We start from the raw sequence: 21,913 nt of genomic DNA on the forward strand, positions 1-21,913 counted from the left end.
TATTGACTATTTTCAAAGAAGGAAAAATAAAAAAATAAAAATAAAAAGCACTTATAGATTAAGGAACAATTGTGATTTAGAAAGATGTCTTTTCATTGAAATGTAGCAATGACTCGACGCACGATTTAGACTTCTCTGACCATCTGAAATGGTGGTTCAGAAATAGCAAACTTGTCACATAAAATGTAACTGACCATGTAACTGACCGACGTTCTTGAGGCAAATGTGCAACAAAGGTGAGCTGTAAGTCTCCAGCGAATTAGAACTTCAGCTCTTGCTTCTTCAATACACTGTTTTTTCTAATGACCTAGTACGGGCTTCCTTCCTTCTTCCCTTCCTTCTTTTTTCTCTCTCTTTCTTTCTTACTATTTTCCTCTTCACAAATATCCTTTATTTGTATACAAATTTAAAACATTCTTCTAACCTAGAACTTTATAAATATGTGTAAACAGTATCTTTTTGTGCAATTAGGCAAGCCATAAACATTTTAAATAAATATCTTCCTTAAACAGAATTTTAAAATTGCAGTTGTTTGTCCAAATGTTCGAATTAGACACTGTACACATGCTTTGCATTGAAGATGTACATATAATGGCTATCCCATCTTGCATTTTTTAAAAAAATTTGGTAAAAATAAATCTTCAGGCATGTGCATTTCACAGGAAGGACATTGGACCTCTTGCACTGTAAATTAAAAACATCACTTATAAACAACACATCCCAGCGCGCTTGGAGAGGGAACGTCGGTAAGGAGTTGGATTCAGTTTTTACTTTCTGCTTTTTTCCCCTGCAAACTTGTTGGTTCGAAATTGGTGGATCCATCAATTGCTGTTAATGCTATGTTTCTTAGCTTCTTTTAACAAGCATAATTACTCATTTTACGTGCTGCTAAATGAGAGTCAGAGCTAACTGCCTTAATTAGAATTTTAAGCATACATAGTATATGCAATCATTTGTACATACATTTATTGTGTGCATTTCCAATTGTGTATGCATGTTTATAAAAACCCAAGCGTAAAATAAATCAAAACCAGGGCTCCTTAATCATAAAAAAAAAAATAGATACTGATAATTACAGTGCGTTTCTGTCACTCTCCACTCCCCAATCCACCACAGCCATGTTAACATAAACGTGCTGTTCTCTATCCTTTTCATAATAACCCTTTTTTACATTTTAAAATTTACTGTGAAATTACATGAGTATTTTGTTGAAAAATGAAGCAATGAATAATAAATTTAAGTAACCGTAAGAGAAGTATATTGGTTAGAAATTGATTTTATATTTAAAAAAAAAAAGACATTTGAGTAAGAATTTTTTGGCTAAATAAGAAATTTTAAATTGCTTTATTCACTGTTTTTTTAGTATTTTTGATAACATCACTAAAAGAATGAGATGTATATATATATATATAGTCTTTAAAACCTAGAAAATTAACAAAGATTTTTAGATGGGAAATGTTCTCCCTTGGTTCATGCTTTTCTTTCAAAGAGAACAATATTTGACCTTTTGAAACGTTGCCTGAACTGATTTAGTTTATTATTTTAAGAAATATTTGCATCGTTAAATAAGAGTGGGGAAAATTGTTATTCCTTGTGGAGTGAAATGCGAAGCTTACCAATGAAATGAGGGAGGTTTAATCTCTGATACGGCTTACATATATTGGTTTACAGCTATACTGAGTCCAGTTAGACTGATTTTTTCTTTCCTAATACGAAACGTGATGCTGGGAAATCTGATAAGTGAGTTTCATTTCCCTGGAAATTTATTGCTTCTATATCCACATGCAAAAAAATAGCACAAGTAAAAACAATGAGGTATCTGTACGCGAAACATTAATGAGAGCCCTGATTTTCTCACAAAGATTCACATTGCGAGCAAAGAGGTATTTGAGCCATTGAAATGACAAGATATGCTATTCCTTTTAGGAGCGATCGTCACTCCTTCTGCCTGACAGGTGTACTATCAAACTGGCATGTTCTTCAGGTATTTTAGACCAGGAACGAGGAACACTGTAAGACAAGAGGGCATTTGTATCTGACTGCTCAGAGCACTTGGGCTGAGAAGCAGTGAGACCTGTAGGGTGAGGCAGACAGACACTGCTGCTCAAAGCCCTTAGCAGACCAGCCCCCACCCTCCTAGGCCCCCTCCACCCACACACAGCTCCTGCCTGGGTGTCCTAGTGGCTTCTCCCCCACTGCAGCCTGCTATGCATATTCGGTCTTCACTTCCTTGCTTATGCCTATTGCCTGGTACATTACAGATGGGATAACAGAAGCTGAAGGACTTTTCAGAGAGCAAAGAGTATCATTCCATTAATTAAACCAGTGACTAAAATTGTTCGGTGACTATAAAGGATCCAGTGGCAGACATGATGAGAGCAAGTCAACAACAGTATTAATGATGTTATTGAGTGTCTTTATTCTATACTAAGAGGGTGCCTACTTTATACTAAGACTATACTCACAAGGAATATTCAGATGAAGATGCTGAGATTCTGAGGGAAAGAGCTTGTCTAAACTAGGTCTTCAGTAAGAACAGAGTTGGGCTGTGAAACCTTATCACACCTGCCTAACCATGAAGTTGGTACTTTTTTTCTCACTAAACATTGAATATTGATGTCAAGAAACTTAGACTCTCAGCTAACACATGTAAAAGATAATAAAGAATAAGATACCAGGTGCAAATGGTAGGTTATACGTGTAAGTCAGGGCTTAGGCAACCTTGATCAGGGAGAAAGGCATCATCTGCTGGACTTGATAGGGGATGCTTCATGAGGAGATGGAATGGACACAATTTTGCTGTGTCAAATTGTAGGAGAAGAGGGTTTCTGGGGGGAGGAGGTCAACTTGAAAAAAAAAATCCACAAGGGTACGCACACACACAAACAAAATGGCAGTGAGTGCAAGATGTTGTTTGGAAGGACAGTAAATAGATCAGTCTCCTTGAATATGTTTTCGTCTATGAAAAAGTCTCTCTAAATTGTTTTATTCTCCCTTCAGAAGTTTTCCTTTTTTTTTTCCCTTCCTTCCCTCTTTCCTTTCTTTCTTTGTTGGATACATTTGAGTTAAATAAAATCAGACAGGTTTCTTTAATGCAGAACTTCTCAGAGCCTTTAGGATGTAAAATTGCAATATGATTAACTTAGAGAAACTTCACAAACTAATTTAACCTTAAAATTTTAATTTTTATTATAGGCTCTCTTTCGGGAAAAAAGTCGTAGTAAACACATTGTAAACGCTGCTGCAAGGAAGGAAAGGGTGAATTACAGCAAATGGACAGGAATCCTTGAATACTAGATTAAGACCAACTTTATTCTGTAGGCAATGAAAAGCCACCGAAGCTCTGTGCAAGGGGAGATGATTTCCTTATTAACGTTAATGATAGTTCCAATCTCCAAGGTTGAGACAGCAAGAGTAGCATATTCTCAAACACTGTGGGGCCAAACTTGTCAAAACAAATACTACACGCTTCCTTCTTGGTTTACATCGTATGCAAGCATGTGTTTTGCTGTGCTGATTTACTGGATTTAGTCCAAAATCTGCGGTTGGAAATAACCCACGCTTTACAGGTTTTATGAAGTGCAAGGCTGATATTTTAATCTTGCTATGTATTAAGGAGAACGAAGAGAAGAAGCTGGTGTAGATCACAAAGCAAAGCCTCTCTAAAAGGTTTTTGAGCACATATGGCATCTCACAACAAGAAGAAAGCAGGAAATGTGAGCTCAAATGAAAACTAGGTTGCCTTGAGGAACCCTCAGACATCTGTTGCCCTTAATACTTGCAGTTCTGGATTCTGAAGATTCCAGAATTCTCCCCAGAAGATAATTTTCTAAGCATCACCCTTTCTCATGTAGATTTCTGAGAACTTTCAAGAGCATAAATTGCAGCACAAGTTTTTATCCTCATGATCTTATCAGATATTGACCCATAGTAAAACCTCTTGATGGTCAGTGAAAAATAAAAGCTAATGCTTACAGAGCACAGAGGCCTGGTGGTCCAGTGGTTAACAGCTGTGGCTGCTAACCCAAAGGTCAGCAGTTTGAATCCACCAGCAACTCCTTGGAAACCCTATGGGGTAGTTCTACTCTGTCCCATAGGGTCGCTATGAGTCAGAATTGACTGCATGGCAACAGTTTTGGTTTTTTGGTACAGACCACATGAATGTGCCACGCATTGTCCTAAGCACTTTAAACATATTTACACATTTAATTCTCATAACAACCTGGCAACAAATGCTATTATTACCCTTGTTTTACTTATTAAGAAAGTAAATCATAGAGAGGTTAAGCAGCTTGCCAAGATCTTAAAACCAACCAGCTTAGATTGAGCTGGAGTTGGTGTTATGGTTAGTTGGGGTTAGGCTGAGTTAGTTAGTGTTGAACTCAGATAATCTGACCCAGATCTCATGCTCTTAGCTACTATGCTGTTCAAGCCACATCCTTGGTTAAGAGCATGATTTACAAAGAACTCCCTGTCCCTTCGGGTTCTGTAACAAAACATTAATAATAGCTAAGAGATTGGACTCTGTACCAGGTGTTACATTAAACCATATACATAGTTTATCTCATAAAATTCTCACAGCTATTCTTTAAGACAGGCGGGCTTATTATCCTCAGTATGTAGATGAGGAAACTGAGGCACAGGAAGTTTAAGTTCTATGTTCAAGCTCGCACAGATAGTAACAGGTGACTTTGCAGCATTAGAGCCAGAGGTAGTTGCCATAACCACGTGTTCTATTCGACCATATCCTCTGAAAGATTATTGTGTTAGGTACAAATAAAAATCACAGCTTGGATCTTGTATTTTTGTTTTTGGTTCTTTTTTATTTCTTCCTCCAGTAAAAAAAAAAAAAAAAAAAAAGATGTGAAAAAAATATGTTGCCAGGGCCCCAGTGCTTTGGAGGCCTGTATTTATCTCACACAGGCCTGTCGATCTATCATGCATCCACAAAACTTGTTTTGACCTTTTCAAATTGTTCCTTTTCATTCTCTTCCTAAAAAAAAAAAAAATTCAATTGAAACAAACAAAAATCATACAAGAGTGTTTTTGCTGGAAGTCAAATACTAAAGAAGCTCATCTGCCCTATTTACAGCATTTTTTCCTGTATTGATCAAAACAATCAGGAGGAAATGGACGTACAAGAGTGGCAGGTTATATATAACGATATACTACTTGACTATTTGAAAACTGAGAGCTGGAAATACCACAAACAAAATGAAAGAATCTTATATCCAAATGATTTATGTTGTCATCTTCTGAAACCAATGAAACATTTCTTTATATACGCTTGCTACAAAAAGGAATTACAGACAAATACTATATGCAATTTCTTTCTTGAATTAAAAATTTAAACAATTTTAATGAGTTCTCTAATGTTCTTTATGTCCTTAGCAACATTTTCTTCAAATCGTTAAAAATGTGTCTATGATCAGGGTACCCCTTTAAGTCAATATTTCCCAATAAAACATATTATCAAGGGAAATATTAATTGTTTTTCTCCTCCACAAACTTCTTATTTTCAAATACCTTTGGAAAGCTGTTGAATATCTATAAAGAATTTTCTTTATGGCACAATTTCTCAGAGTCCTTTGTTAGTAAGCTTTGTAACTCTGCAAAGGGAGGCTATAGTTGCTGCACTATGAAATTTATCTTTGGAACATTTTTAAATATAAAATACATATTAACAGTTTATAAGACACTTGTGTTTTAAAACAATGTTTGGAAGCATCTATGTAACTATTGCCGTAAAACTCTAATTAGTTGCAGATTCTTGACAGTAATGGAAGAAAATATGATGAGTATTCAGTTTAAACTGTAGTATAAAATAAGTTATCTCAGGAAAGAAAAATATGTTCAACATATATGATAGACAAGAGTTGTGATTTTTTATCTACAAAAAGGTTTGCATACTCATTCATTAGGAATATGCATTGCCCAAACTTTCAAATGATAGGGTTCACCTGGTCATAAAAAGAATATTGATGTATGAGATTGCCACGCAAGAAACAGAAACTTTGAGGTTTTAAACAGAAAGGGATTTAAGATAAAGAACTGTTGTTGTTATTGTTATTAGGTACCATCAAGTTGATTCCAACTCATAGCCATCCCACGTACAACAGAACAAAACACTGCCTGGTCCTGCACCATCCTCATGATCATTGTTATGCTTGAGCTCATTGTTGCAGCCACTGTGTCAGTCCACTTCATTGAGGGTCTTCCTCTTTCTCACTGACACTCTATCAAGGATGACATCCTTCTCCAGGGACTGTCCTCTCCAGGTAACATGTCCAAAGTACATGAGACAAAATCTTGCCATCCTCACTTCTAAGGAGCAAATCTGCTGCAAGGGATTCTTCCAAAACAGATTTGTTCATTCTTCCAGCAGTCCATGGTATATCCAATATTCTTTGCCAACTCCACAATTCAAAGGCTACAATTCTTCTTTGGTCTTCCTTATTCATTGTCCAGCTTTCGCATGCAGATAAGGCTATTGAAAATACCGTGGCTTGGATCAGGCACACCTTAGTTCTCAAGGTGACATCTTGGCTTTTAACACTTTAAAGAGGTCTTTTACAGTAGACTTGTCTAATGCAATATGTCGTTTGATTTCTTGACTACTGTTTCCATAGGCATTGATTGTGGATCCAAATAAAATGAAATCCTTGATAATTTCAATATTTTCTCCTTTTATCATGATGTTGCTTATTGGTCCAGTTGTGAGGATTTATGTCTTCTTTATGTTGTGGTGAAATCCATGCTGAAGGCTGTGGTCTTTAATCTTCATTGGTTAGTGCTTCAAATTCTCTTTGCTTTCAGCAAGCTAGGTTGTGTCATCTGCGTATCACTGGTTGTTAATGAGTCTTCCTCTAATCCTGATTCGTGTTCCTCTTCATATTATCCAGCTTCTCAGATTATTTGCTCAGCATACAGATTGAATAACTATGGTGAAAGGATACAGCTCTGAGGCATGCCTTTCCCAATTTTAAATCACAGAGTTTCCTCTTGTTCTACTGAGATGACTGCCTATTGGTGTACGTACAGGTTCTGCATGAGCACAGTTAAGTGTTCTGGAATTACCATTCTTTATAATGTTATCCATAATTTGTTATGACCCACACAGTCAAATGCCTTTGCATAGTCAATAAAACACAGGTAAACACCTTTCTGGTATTCTCTGCTCTCACCCGAGATCCCCCAGACATCAGCAATGATATCTCTTAGTCTATTTCCTCTTCTGAATCCAGCCTGAATTTCTGGCAGCTCCCCATCAATCTATTCCTGCAAACATTTTTGAATTATCTTCAGCAAAATTTTACTTGTGTGTGATATTAATGATACTGTTCAATAATTTCTACATTCTGTTGGATCACCTTTCTTTGGAATAGGCACAAATATGCATCTCTTCCAGTTAGTTGGCCAGATAGCTGTCTTCCAAATTTCTTGGCAAAGATGAATGAGCGATTTCCATGTTTGTCGAAACATCTCAATTGATATTCCATCCATTCTTGGGGCCTTGTTTTTCCCCAATACCTTCAGTGCAGCTTGCACTTCTTCTTTCGATATCATTGGTTCTTGATCATGTGCAACCTCTTGAAATTGTTGAATGTTGACCGATTCTTTTTGGTATAGTAACTCTGTGTATTCTTTCTGTCTTATTTTGATGTTTCCTGTGTCATTCCATAATTTGCCCATAGAATCCCTCAGTATTGCAACTTGAGGCCTGAATTTTTTCTTCAATTCTTTCAGCTTGTGAAATGCTGAGTGTGTTCTTCCCTTTTGGTTTTCTAACTCCAGGCCTTTGCACATTACACTATAATATTTTACTACTTTGTCTTCTCAAGCCACCCTTTGAAATCTTCTGTTCAGCTCTTTTACTTCATCATTTCTTCCTTTTGTTTTAGCTACTCTAAGTTCAAGAACAAGTTTCAGAGTCTCTTCTGACATCCATTTTGGTCTTTTCTTTCCTATCTTCTTAATGACCTCTTGTTTTCTTCAAGTATGATGTCCTAGACATTATCCCACAACTTATCTTGTCTTCAGTCATTAGTGTTCAATGTGTCAGGTTTATTCTTGAGATGGTCTCTAAATTCAGGTGGGATATATTCAAAGTCGTACTTTGACTCTCATGATTTGTTTTAATTTTCTTCAACTTCTACTTGAAATTGCATATGACAAACTGGTAGTCTATTCCTCAGTTGGCCCTGCCCTTGTTTAACTGATCATACTGAGCTTCTCCATCATCTCTTTCCACAGGTGTAGTCAATTTGGGTCCTATGTTTTCCATCTAATGAGATCCACCTCTGTGGTTGTCATTTATGTTTTTGAAAAAGGGAATTTGCAATGAATAAGTCTGGTTTTGCAAAGTTCTATCATGCAATATATGGCATTGTTTCTATCACCAATGCCATATTTTCCAACTACTGATCCTTCTTCATTTCCAAGTTTTCCATTTCAATCACCAGTAATTATTACTGTATCTTGATTGCACATTTGATCAATTTCTGACTACAGAATTTGGTAAAAATCTTCAATTTCTTCATCTTTGGCCTTAGTGGTTGGTGAGTAAATTGGAATAATAGTTGTATTAACTGATTTTCCTTGCAGGCATGTGGGTATTATCCTATCACTGACAGCATTGTACTTCAGGATAGATCTTGAAATGTTCTTTTTGGTGATGAATGAGATACCACTCCTCTTCAATTTGTCATTCCCACAAAGTAGACCATATGATTGTCCAATCCAAAAAGGTCAATATCCAGCCATTTCAGCTCACTAACGCCTAGGATATTTATCTTCTTGTGTTCTATTTCCTTTTTGACCACTTCCAATTTTCCTATATTTGTACTTCATGCATTCAATGTTCCTATTATTAACAGATATTTGCATCTGTTTCTTCGCATTTTGTTTCTTTTCGTTTACCACAACTTGTCTGTCAGTTTGTCTTACTGTGGTGGCTTTTGTGTTGCTGTGATGCTGAAAGCTATGCCACTAGTATTTCAAATACCAGCAGGGTCACCCAGGGTAGACAGGTTTCAGAGGAGCTTCCAGACTAAGACAGACTAGGAAGAAGGACCTGGCAGTCCACTCTTGAAATCCCTGGCCAGTGAAAACCTTATGAATAGAGGTGAAATATTGTCTGATATACTGCTGGAAGATGAACCCCTCAGGTTGGAAGACACTCAAAATACAACTGGGCAAGAGCTGCCTCCTCAAAGTAGAGTTGACCTTAATGACATGGATGGAGTCAAGTTTTCGGGACCTTCATTTGCTAATGTGGCAAGACTCAAAATGAGACAATAAAGGATTAAGGCATTTTCAAAATTGTGAAAGGGCTAGAAGAACAGACTCTCAGCTGGACCTTCAGGAATAATTCTAAGCACACTGTGAAACTTGATATAACAGAGAAACTACAAATCTCTATAGGAATTAGCAAAGTGGGAATTCTGGAGGGCACCGTTGGAACTATGGTGGCCAATAATATACTACTATAATTATGATCTAGGAATGAAGACATTATTACCACTACTGCAACTACCACCACAGTGCTTCAGCTGCCACTTGACACCTTGGAAGGTAAACACTGGAATGTTGTGGCAGGAAAAACAAACATACTCTCACAACTTTGCTTTGGGATAAACAGTCAAAAGCATTAGGATTTGGTCTTCACATGATAAGCTTCTTCAAAATTTTGAAAAAGTAGTTTAATTGGTGAAATCTAATTTTTATATGGAGTCTTAGAAAACAACAAAACCAAAACCAAAACCATCACTGTCAAGTGAGTCCTGACTCAGCAACCCTATAAGATAGAGTTGAACTGCCCTATAGGGTTTCCAAGGCTGTAATCTTTACAGGAGCAGACTGCAACATCTTTCTTCCACAGATAAGCTGATGGGTTCGTACTGCTGACCTTCCCTTTAGCAGCTGAACACTTAACTACTGTGGTGCAGAAGGTTAATATGTTCACTGGACACCAAAAGTTTGCAGGTTCCAGTGTACCCAGAGGCACCTTGGAAGAAAGGTCTGGGGATCTACTTCTGAAAAATCAGCCATTGAAACTCTTACGGAGCACAGTTCTACTCTGAATGCTCATGAGTTGGCAGTGAGTTGGAATAAATTCAATGGCACTGGTTGGTTAACCTAGGATGGTAATAAATGTAGCTTTTCACCCTCTGTAGCTCAGGAAGACACACTGGAAGATGTTGGGAATGAATACTGAGGGCCAATTACCATATCCAACATATTTTGAAAGAATGGTAGAGTCAGAGGGAAGGATGGTATTTATCAGTTCTACAGCTAATTAGTCCACAGACACTGCTCCCTGTAGTAGGAAAGGAACACTTAGTTAATGTTTAAATGGAGAAGTGTGTAGCAGAAGAGGAAATTAGAGGAGAATTGGGACAATATGACAATGACTCTCTTTGTCCTAGTAGTAGAATTCCACATTATTGGAAGACAGATAGAGTGATATCTGAAAAAGTCCATGTAGCTGCCCTAAATTCTGTGATGTAATATTGTTGTTGTTGTTATGTGCCAATGAGTCAGCTCTGACTCATAACAACTTTATGTACAAGAGAATAAAACACTGCCCAGTCCTGTGCCATCCCTATAATCGTTGCTGTGCTTGAGCCCATGGTTGCAACTACAGTGTCAATTCGTCTCTTCCTCTTTTTCCACTGACCCAGTACTTTACCAAGCATGGTGCCCTTCTCCAGGGACCGATTCCTCCTGACAGCATGTCCAAAGTATGTGAGACGTAGTCTGCCAACCTTGCTTCTAAGGAGCATTCTTGTTGTACTTCCTCAAAGACAGATTTGTTTGTTCTTTTGGCAGTCCATGGTATATTCAATATTCTTTGCCAACACCACAATTCAAAGGCATCAGTTCTTCTTTGGTCTTCCTTATTCATCGTCCAGCTTTGAATGCATATGAGGCAATTGAAAACACCATTGCTTGGGTCAAGCACACCTTAGTCCGCAAGGTGATATCTTCGCTTCACAACACTTTAAAGAGGTCTTTTGCAGCAGATTTGCCCAATGCAGTGTATCTTTTGATTTCTTGATTGCTGCTTTCCATGGGTGCTGATTGTCATGTTAGTAAGTCAAAAGGCAGCATTGAGAATGAGACATGGGAAGGGAGTGTTTAAAAAGAATAATGCTTCTGAGAAAGAATGCTTCTGAGGAAGTCTTTTTTGGTAGCAGTGATGAGAGTTTGAGATGGTAGTGAGGAAGACCTTGTCCATGATCAGGACTGGTGAATGACTGGATAATGTGGAGAAGTATACAAATCTATATATGAGCTTAGAATTTTTATTTTAAAGCACATTACTCTTGGTATTTTCATTCATCTTTCAATGTAAAGCCTTTTAAAAAAAAGTTGGATTATCTAAGGTTCATTTCATAATTGAATTGTTTGCTGATCAAGTCAGTGGGTTTTGTTCTCAAACCTGTTTACACCAGTTGTATTTACACAGCCTCCAATGGGCTGTTTAACAACACTGTCCCTTCCCTTTGTAAAACATAGTGGTTAATTATCAGTGAACATTTAGCAAAAACAAAATTGTTTTTAATTTTGCATTGTATTTCTTGCACAAAATTCATCTATATTGCTTTGTCTATAATTTCCAGTTTTAGTGTCTTTAAAATGGAGGAAAATTTTAGACACTTGTAAAGAAAGCAGAGCAGTGCCTTTTTCTAGATTTTTATTTCTTTTTCTTAACGTTTTCAGTTGTACAACTCATTTAATTCAACAGTATTTTTCAGCTAATTCCCATGTTCTTCCTAACACATTAAATATCGTTTCATAAAACAACTCTTTCTCTACATTCATATCTATGTAAAGAAATCCAATGGTAAGCTGATCTGGGGGTGTGAGAATTTCCTTGATATTCTACAGGGGTAATGAGGGAAGAGGATTAGGGGCCCAGTGCTCACACGTGACCTTAGTTTTGTCTTTCAGTTTCTTTCTTTCTTTACACATCTTTCCCACATCAAGTCAGATATGGGGAGATTCCTTACTTTATGCAAACTCTCTCTCTGTAGATATACACATATATTCATGTTCTATCTGTTCCCTTCTAAGGCTAAATTAGAAGATGGTTATTCACTTTAAGTTACAATTTATATAAGACTATTTTTTTTTTTTAAGGAATATTCTACACTTTATTAATGGATTTAGAATTAAACTCCCTAAACAAATTTAAAAAATACATATTTTTATTTGGAGAAATAACTTTTTATATTCTGATTTTGGGGATGTATTTTGAGTATAAACCATGTTAGCCTTGTAAATACAGAAAGCATGCTTATCTCAGTGTATCAAATATAGTGAAGGCAATTGAAATCCTACCACTTGAGGACCAGCACTTAAACGCACAGTAAGTATTCTCTGAGGACAAATCTGGTATAATAATTTTATAGTTATAATAAATGATGTCTTAATAAATAAACACATTAAGCAAATAGCTATGAATAAGTAATTACCCAGGTCATTATTTGCAGCCTCAATTGTCTCGTCTGTAAAATAGGCACAATGTAACAAGGGATTGCGTTACCAAATTCAATACCAAATTCAAGCATTGCTGTTGTTAGGTGCCATCGAGTGGACTCCAACTCATAGCAACCCTATGTAAAACAGCACAAAATGTTGCCTGATCCTATACCATCCTCACAATAGTAGGCGTATTTGAGCTCATGGTTGCAGCCACTGTGTTAATTCATTTCATTGAGGGCCTACCTCTTTTTTGCTGACCTACTTTACCAAGTATATGTCCTTCGCCGGGGATTGGTTCCACCAGTTGTATTTTGAATGCCTTCCAACTTGAGGGGGCTCATCTCCCAGCACCATATTGAAAAATGTTCTATTGTTATCCATAAGGTTTTTATGGGCTAATTTTTTTTAGAAGTAGATGTCCAGGTCCTTCTTCCTAATCTGTCCTAGTCTGGAAGCCCCACTGAAATCTCTCCACCAGGGGTGACCCTAATGGTATTTGCAATATTGGTAGCAAAGCTTTCAGCAACACAGCAACATTCAAGCCACCACAGCAAGACAAACTGAAAGAAAGGTGTGGAATTCAAGCGTTACATATATGCATTACTTTGAAAGCCCTTTGGGAAAGGGTGGTGGAAGAGCAGTGGACTGGAAGGAAAAAAAAACAGTGAGGAGCCAGAAAATGCCAAGAAAAATGTTATCGGGAAGGGTATTTGTGAAAGGGGCATCTTTAACATAAGAGGCAAAAATAGGTTACCATGTGTAGATGAGACACTTTTCAATGAAGAAGTTAAGAATGTAAGCAAACTTCTTTATGATAGAATGGGAATTTCAGCACCTCCATCATTTCACAAACTCCTGGAACACTATTTACATAGAATATGATACAAATAGTGCCCTCCGCATTTGTACAATATGTTGGCCCCCAATGTGTTGCCTAAACAGATTATATGAAATTTGGAGAGAGAGTGTAAATGCGAGGATCACCTAGGTGTCCTGAGTGGCTGAGATCAATACTGATGTGAACACAGAGTGGAGGTATAGCAGCTTGATCAAAGATAATTTGGATAAGGAGTGGAGAGACAGATGAAGCCAAGCTATCTTGGGCTATAATATAATTTTGGTTTATTTTCTGGGACTTTGATTATATAACAACTCTGGATTCTTGTGTAGGTCTTAATAAGACAATTCTGGAAATTCAGGCTGTTACAAAAAATGTGATTTTTTTATACTGTAGAAAATGGGGATTTATCAATTATTTGGGATTAGAGGATTGCCACAATTGTACTGTTATTTTAGAAAAAAGCTATTCTATAAATGTAAATGGATTTTAATGGAACGAAACTGAATCACACTTTTGTGGTTATTTAAGAAGTCCAGAACTGAGATTTTTAAAATCTGAAAAGCAGATATTTAGAAGAAAAGGAACTGAACAACCAAATATACTGAAATGAGACTCACTAGGACTTGATGACTTTTGAAGTCCTTAAGGATCACCCCTTTTCAAACTTGGATGGTTAGGTGAGAGAGAACGATATCCTTAGAAATGGAAGCCATGGATTGCAAAGCTGGACATAGTAAATGGACATTTTTGATGTTGAGATTACTTGTTGTAAATACTTCCCCATTGCAAGTTTTTATTTATTTGTTGTGGTTGTTGTTAGTTGTTATCTAATCGACTCCAAATCATGGAAACCTTTTGTATGACAAAACAAGACATTGCCTGGCCCCGTGCCATGTTCGTAGTCATCGGTATGTTTGCTTCCATTTTTGCAGCTAATTTTGTTTATTTAGAATATCTATACATTCAAGATCATCATGAACAAAATAACATTAATGTATTTGTGTTAGTTATCTACTGCCACAATAATTTTGTGTAAAGAACCAAACCAAACCCACTGCTGTCGAGTCGATTCCGACTCATAGTGACCCTATAGGACAGAGTAGAACTGCCCCATAGAGTTTCCAAGGAGCGCCTGGCAGATTTGAACTGCTGACCTTTTGGTCAGCAGCCATAGCACTTAACCACTAAGCCACCAGGGTTTCTGTGTAACAAACTACCCCCAAATTTATTGACATAAATCAACAACTATTTACGATTACTCATGATCCTACAGATTATCCAGGTAGTTCTGTTGATTTAAATTCTTTGGATCTTAGGTTGGCTCACTCAGGTGTCCACAGTCAACTGGCAGGTCAGTTGAGAGCTAGCTTGACAATATTGGCCTCAACTTCTATGACTTAGATCTCCTCCACTGGCCTCTCAACAGCAACCACAGATCAAGAGTGAAAATGAACGTGCAGAAGTGCTTTTCATCACTCTGTTTCCATAAAGTTTGTAGCTGTCCCAAATGGACAAAGCAAGACATATGGGCATACCCAGAATCATTGTGGGAGGGCACTAAAAATTAATATGGACATAGGGAAGCATTGTTGAGAAGAAGGCAGTGAATATAAATGCTTTCAGAGGCCCATCAGTAGTGTAGCTAAAGAACATAGGGCTTCTGATGGCTGTCACTACCTTGTCATAGGAAAAGGCTCTGGAGTCTGGTTACCCACTGATTCCTCTAGTCTATGACATCTTGAGACTTGGAAAAGTGTCTTAGTCCTCTTGAGCTTCTTTCACAGGTACCCACAAGTCAATCCCATACTCAAATTGAAACAAATAAGGTAAAAATATTATAGGATGATATCGCCATTCATTTCCTACTATATCAGATATTTAAGTAGTCTTCTGTGCATAGGAGAGTTTGTATTCCTATTAAATATTATCTTTATAAGAGCTGCTTATGTGCATTTAAGATTCGTTTTATTTGTTTCAAATGACCAAACTATTTTTCCCCCCTCTGGAGATCTTTCTTCTTCTAACATTAATTGGCTCATGTGTAGATGATGTATTATTTTAAAAGTGTTGGCATTATCCTCATTTTCATTTTAATCCAGAACCTTTTCAAAGTTCCATGTTATTTTAATACTGTCCATTGCCTTAAAAAAAAAAAAAAAGCACTTCCACAATGACGACCGGTTGTGGGATGCCAGTTGAACAAAATATAAAAATTCGTTCTGTATTTTTCAGTTTTCACTCAGGTATTAATTTCAAGTGGACATATACCTGCCTGTCCTCAGGGCTTCCTCCTCCAAAATCTACCACCCCACCAAGGTGTGAGAGTCACAATGATTTTATCAAGGCTAGAAACGCTGTCAGAGATGGGTAACGCTACCTTTTTTCCCTACTCCTTCTCTGTCAGGTGTTGTTTAAGAGTGTACTTATATGTATATATATAACTCATTGCCATCGAGTTGATTCTGACTCATAGCGACCCCATATGACAGAGTAGAACTGCCCCATGAGGTTTCCAAGAAGCTCCTGGTAGATTTGAACTGTCAACCTCCTGGTTAGCAGCTGTAGCACTCAACCACTCTGCCACCAGGGTTTTCATATATATATATATATATATAATATAGTAAATAACTTTATTGCCTGAATGCCTTTTTTTAAAGTAGTCATCAGTGTCTCTTGATTAATCAGTCATTTTTATCTCCTCTTTTACCTTCTATCAGAGAATTACTTTGTTAACTATTCATTTTTATTTTTATTGCATTGTCTCATCAATATATATTCACTAGTCTTGAAAACAAAAGTAAATGAAATTAATAATAATAGTAGCAATAGCATTTATTGATGTAGTAAAAACAGTAGTAATGATCTTAAGTCAAGGATACTTATGAAAATCCTAACAAAGGGGTTTATATGAACTAATGGGGGGAAAAAAAGGGCCATCCGTATTCCAACACTCAATTTTATTATTCTTTCTCTTCCCATGTGGTTTCCATCTGCTTCTTGTGAATAATTCCACTGGGATTCAGTTCACAGTAGGGCTAACTGAGCTTTTTAGAAGAACCTGACCCTCAACTGCAAGTTTGGGTCTAAGGTGCAAGTCTTGGATCTGATTACGTCTCCGATCCTGGCCCAGTTCAGGAAATTGGAACCTGCCCAGCTGTGTTTCCCAGGTTGCAGGTTGGAGGCTGTTACCTGGCTCTTTCTCAGCCTAGCCTGCTGCCTTTTACTTGCAAGTAGACACAGATGTGTCAACTAAGCCAGCGTTTCCCCAGAGTTCAATTGTGATTTTTCCATATCAAGTACTACCTATATTCTTATTTATTTAACAGTTTGTGCATGAGTGATACTGAGTCTTGTTTGAAGATATCTAAAAATATTTTAAATAACGTTTTGCATGACTAATATAAATGGAAAACTACTACTACTCTTTCAACTGGAAAGTACTCTTTGCCATCAAGTCCATTCTGGCTCATAGTGACTCGATAGCACAGAGTAGAGCTGCCCTGTAGAATTTTCATGGATGTAATCCTTACAGAAGGAACCCTGATGGTATAGAGGTTAAAGTGCTCAGCTGCTAATCAGAAGGTTGATGGTTCAAACCCAACAGCTTCTCCATAGGAGAAAGATGTAGCAATCTGCTTTGGTAAAGATTACAGCCTTGGAAACCCTATGGGGCAGTTCTATTCTATCCTACAGGGTCACTATGAGTGAATCAACTTGACGGCAACGGGTTTGGTTTTTTAATGTTTGTGGAAGCACACTGCTACCTCTTTTTCCCATGGAGGGTCTGGTGGGTTCAAACTGCTCACCTTTCTTTTAGGAACAGAGCACTTAACCACTGTGCCATTTGGGTTCCTTAACTAGAAAGTAGGTAGCCATAAAAAAATTGCAGTGAAATCAAAGAAAGGTTTCTAAATTTGAGCTCTGTACTTTGATATGCCAAAGCTCCGAGTCAGAGGTCTGCATTACTTAAAAAGGGAAGTAAGCGCTTAGAGCCTATCATCCAACTGAACCTTCCATCATGAGATAATCAGAAAGATGCAAACACCTTCAAAGGGAGAATTACTTTTCACTTCATGATTTATCCATTATTTCATGTCCTATTTGGACCTTATTTCTAAGCACTTTTTATAGCTGCAGTCTTTGCATCCTATGTTTTGGGAAACGGCATGTTAACCCAATTTCAGCCCAAGGTGGCAGCACTGTCTTCAGCTGGATTGGCTAGGGGATGCAGTGATGCCTGGACTCCTGTTGTAAGGTGAGGTATCATGAAATGAAGCTCCTATGCCTCCTTGAACTCCCTCCCCACACTATGCTCCCAATCATGGATCCCCACATGTCTTTTTTCTTTTTTTAATGTTTTTATTTAGGGCCCTTCTGCAACATTATTCAAGCTGAGTGATATTCCTTTCTTTACGTACTAGTTCAGAACATTTGTTCTTCATGTGCTCTTTAAGATGACCCTACAAGCAAGTGTTTTCAATTCCATGGTGACTAATTTGGCTCTGAGAGGTCAGAAACTGGTGAGGCTGAGGCAACTGAGTACAGTATCTGGTGAGGAGTAAAGTGCAGATTCATTTGCGTGTTAGAACATTTCCTCCTGGTTCTCTTTTGCTTTAAGGTTTATTTAGAATTCATGAAGTTGTTTCTGTACAAAAAGTCTTTGAACCATTAAAGAGAATTATTTAGCAAAATTTCTAAAAATGCCAGTGCAAATTGGTTTGTGTGGAAATTCCGGTGCTTTCTTATTTTGCTACCAAGAAAAAGGCTTAAAAAAGGCTGGAGGGAGAATATGAATGTAATAAATATTTCATTTTTGTAGCACATCCTGCATTGTTCTTCAGTTTCAGACCTTGCCAGCAGTCAACACAGTAGTAAATTTCAGCACCTGTGGACCTGTTTCAGTAATTTATGATTTCTATTAGATTTCCATTAGAGATGGGCTGAAATGGTTCAGGCAGGTTCATGCACCCCAACCCTGAGCACGGTTGGCCTGGGGGATTGTTTGCATGTGGGTATTTGGCACCTCTTGCCTTCTTTGTTGCCTTTTTGCTATCACCAGTATCATGAGGGGGCTGCTCAAACACATTACCAGAATGTCAGAACTCGGGAAGATGTTACATTTTAGGATTTCTCCTCTGCCACAATCTGTACTTGTTTCATCCACCCATTAAACAAATATTTAGTGAGCACATATTAAGTACGGGTTCTGTGGCACTGGAGAGACACAGATTACTGAGAGATGGTTCCTAATTTTAAGGGGTTTAGATACTATGAGGAAAGCAACAGAGTCTCTAGGTATTACAAACAGTTAAGTGTAAAAACTTGGTGCTTCAGATTCCTCCAGAGATGCCTCGAAAGAGAGGCTTAGCGATCTACTTCCGAAAGGTCACAGCCATTGAAAACCCTACGGAGCATAGCTCTACCCTGACACACATGGGTGTGTCATGAGTCAGGGCTGGCTTGACTACAACTGTTTTTTGTTTTGTTTTGTTTTTTAGGGGAGGTACAGGTCATCAAAAAAAATACAATTAATTATTACATCATGCTATTAATATAGCTAAGCAAGTAGAATAAATAGCTAGTGCAGCCAGCCAAATCAACCCCAACGTGTTGAGTCAATTCTGACTCATGGCAACTCTGTGTGTTACACAGTAGAATTGTGCTTCACAAGGTTTTCTTGAGTGTGATCTTTACAAAAGCAGATTGCCAGGTCTTTCTTTATCAGCACTAGTGTGTAGGGTTCAAACTGCTAACCTTTAGGCTAGTAGTCAAGTGCACAACACTCAACTACCCAAGGACCTTAGTGCAATCATTGAACTCCTGAAAATAACTCTTAGAAGAAATACCAAGAGGACAGGGGGAGGGAAGGGCATTCTAGAGAGGAGGACTGGACAACCCAGATTAACTATTCAGGTGACCAGTGAGTACACACAGGGCCTGACACTCACCTTCTCCTAAGCCTGGGTTCCTTAAAACACGATTGTGGAGTGAGTAACAGAAAGGAGAAAAAATCTAAAAAACTGAACATTTTATCTAAATAACTGATTATGTGCCCAAAGGACTGTTTAAGCTTTTATATTAGACTACAATTACCTGATTGAACTAAATTTCTTAGCTCACTTCTCATTGGACTGAGGTTCACTACCAAAGGCAATACAATTATAAATTATTACTCCATTTTTTAATCAACTTTGATATATAAAGTTTAATGTATAAATATGGGATAATTCACTAAAATGCTTAACGTAGGTTCATTTAATCCCCATCACCTATATTCCTACAGAGTCTAAGATACTGGCCAAAAAAAAAAAAAAAAAAAAGAACAATTTCATGTGAAGAGAACACTTTGTGGCACAAAGATGTTCATTGAAGTGCTACTTATAATGGCAAAAAATAGAAATGACTGTATTTCTAATTTTAGAAAGTTGATAATGTGTATCATGAAACAAACATAAAGTTGAAAATTATGTATTTGTTAAAAGGTTCTTGAGGGATATTGACTGACAAGAAAAAAATTTTATTTACATGGTTAATGTATAAATAAAAGGATATGCAGTTGGTCATAAATTCTTGTTTAACTAAAGAAAACTGCAGAACATTAATAGAAAACATCAACAGAGATTATGGCCATGTGTAGATATATGATTGATTGTTTTACTTTTCAACTTTTAAAAGTTGTGGTACAAGTGCACAGATTTCCTGGGTGTCGCAAATGGTTTATGCATTCAGCTGCTGACTAAAAGGGTTGGAGATTTGAGTCCACCTAGTGGGGCCTCATACTCATAGCGTATGAGTATAGGGTCACTATGAGTCAAAATTGACTTGACGGCAATGGATATGGATTTTTTTTTTTGGAGTGGGGCCTCAGAAGAAAGGCATAACAGTATACTTCTGAAAAATCAGCCATTGAAAATCCTAGGAATTACAGCTCTATTCTAAGACACATGGGGTCTCCATGAGTTGGAGTTGACAGCAACTGGTTTATACAGTGTATGCGTATTATTTTTATAATTGTAAAACTAAAGCATTCACTTTATATTAAAAATAGAAAAGAATTAGCAGAAGAGGAGGAGAAGTAGGTTAAAAGAAATCAGAGGAGCAGATCTTTTATCCCCATTCTTTAACAAATGTTGATATATATGCATTTAGGCAGTATAAATATTGATCCTGGACAATAATCTAAAGCTAGCTCAATAAGCTGGGACCTCTCACAAATGCATGAACTGAGCAGAATTTAACGGATACTTTCTTTCTTTTAATTGTGAAATTTCTTTCAATTGTGAAAATTTACAGGGCGAATTAGTTTCTCATTAAATGGTTAATGTACAAATTGTTTTGTGACATTGGTTGACAACCTCGGGATGTTTCAACACTCTCCCCTACTTTACTCCAATTTCCCTGTTTCCATTTGTCCAGTTTTCCTGTCTCTTCCTGCCTTTTCATCTTTGCTTTTGGGCCAATGTGCCTGTTACTGAACACTAGAAGGCGAGTTCTGTCCAGCGCACTCAGATTTGGCAAAAATCTGGACACCAGCCTTTGAGAAAGAGAAAATAACTTTATTACAATGAGCAAAGAGCTGGGAGGAAGTTCCTCAGATCTGATAGCCTGAGATCTGGAGAAGCAGGTCTTATATGTGATGCAAGCAGCAAGATGGCAGCTGAGCAGGTTCTAGGGAGGGAAAATTCTAGAAGGCGACCAGGAAACAGGAGATGATGTGGTTCTTGTTGGACTTCTCACTTCGGAATAGGCTCTGGTGATGATTTTCCTTCTGATTCATTCTACCTGTTGCAGCATCCTCTGTTGAGGTGAATCAGCGGTCACAGCTAGCCCTTCTGCTCCTGTGGGGTGGACCAAACCTGGCTTGGACTACTTTAAATTTACCGGCATTTGTAAGGTATTGTACACATGATTGAACTATGAAGCATGTCCTTCACGTTTGTTATTGTTGGCTCTATAGACTTCTCTAATCTTTGGCTAAAAGGTGAACCTCAGGAGTAATTTCAGTACTGAGTTACAAGGGTGTCCAGAGGCCATATTACTGGGGCTTCTCCAGTTTCTGTCAGACCAGCAAGCTGGGTCTTTTTTTGCCGGGTGGAGTGGGGGGAGGAATTTGAATTTTGTTCTGCATTTTTCTCCCACTCTTCTCCAGGACCCTCTATTGTGATTCCTGCCAGAACAGTCAGCGGTGGTAATTGGGCACCGTCTAGTTGTTCTGGGCTCGGTCTGGTGGAGGTTGAGGTAGTTGTGGTCCATTTGTCCTTTGGACTAACCTTTTCCTTGTGTCTTTGGTCTTCGTCATTCTCCTTTGCTCCAGCAAGATAGGACCAGTAGATGTATCTTAGATGGCTGCTCACGGGCTTTTAAGACCCCAGTAGCTACTCACCAAAGTAGGATGTAAAACATTTTCTTTATAGACTATATTATACCAGTTGAGCTAGATATCTCCCAAGACTGTGGGTGCCAACCCTCAGCCCAGTAGCTTGTTCTCTCAGGACGTTTGGATGTATCTATGAAGTTTCTATGACGTTGCTTTGGTCAAGATGTGCTAACTTCCCCAGTATTGCGTACTGTCTTATGCTTCAC

This window comes from Elephas maximus, chromosome 13 (genome assembly GCF_024166365.1).
Source record: "Elephas maximus indicus isolate mEleMax1 chromosome 13, mEleMax1 primary haplotype, whole genome shotgun sequence".
NCBI lineage: Eukaryota > Metazoa > Chordata > Mammalia > Proboscidea > Elephantidae > Elephas > Elephas maximus.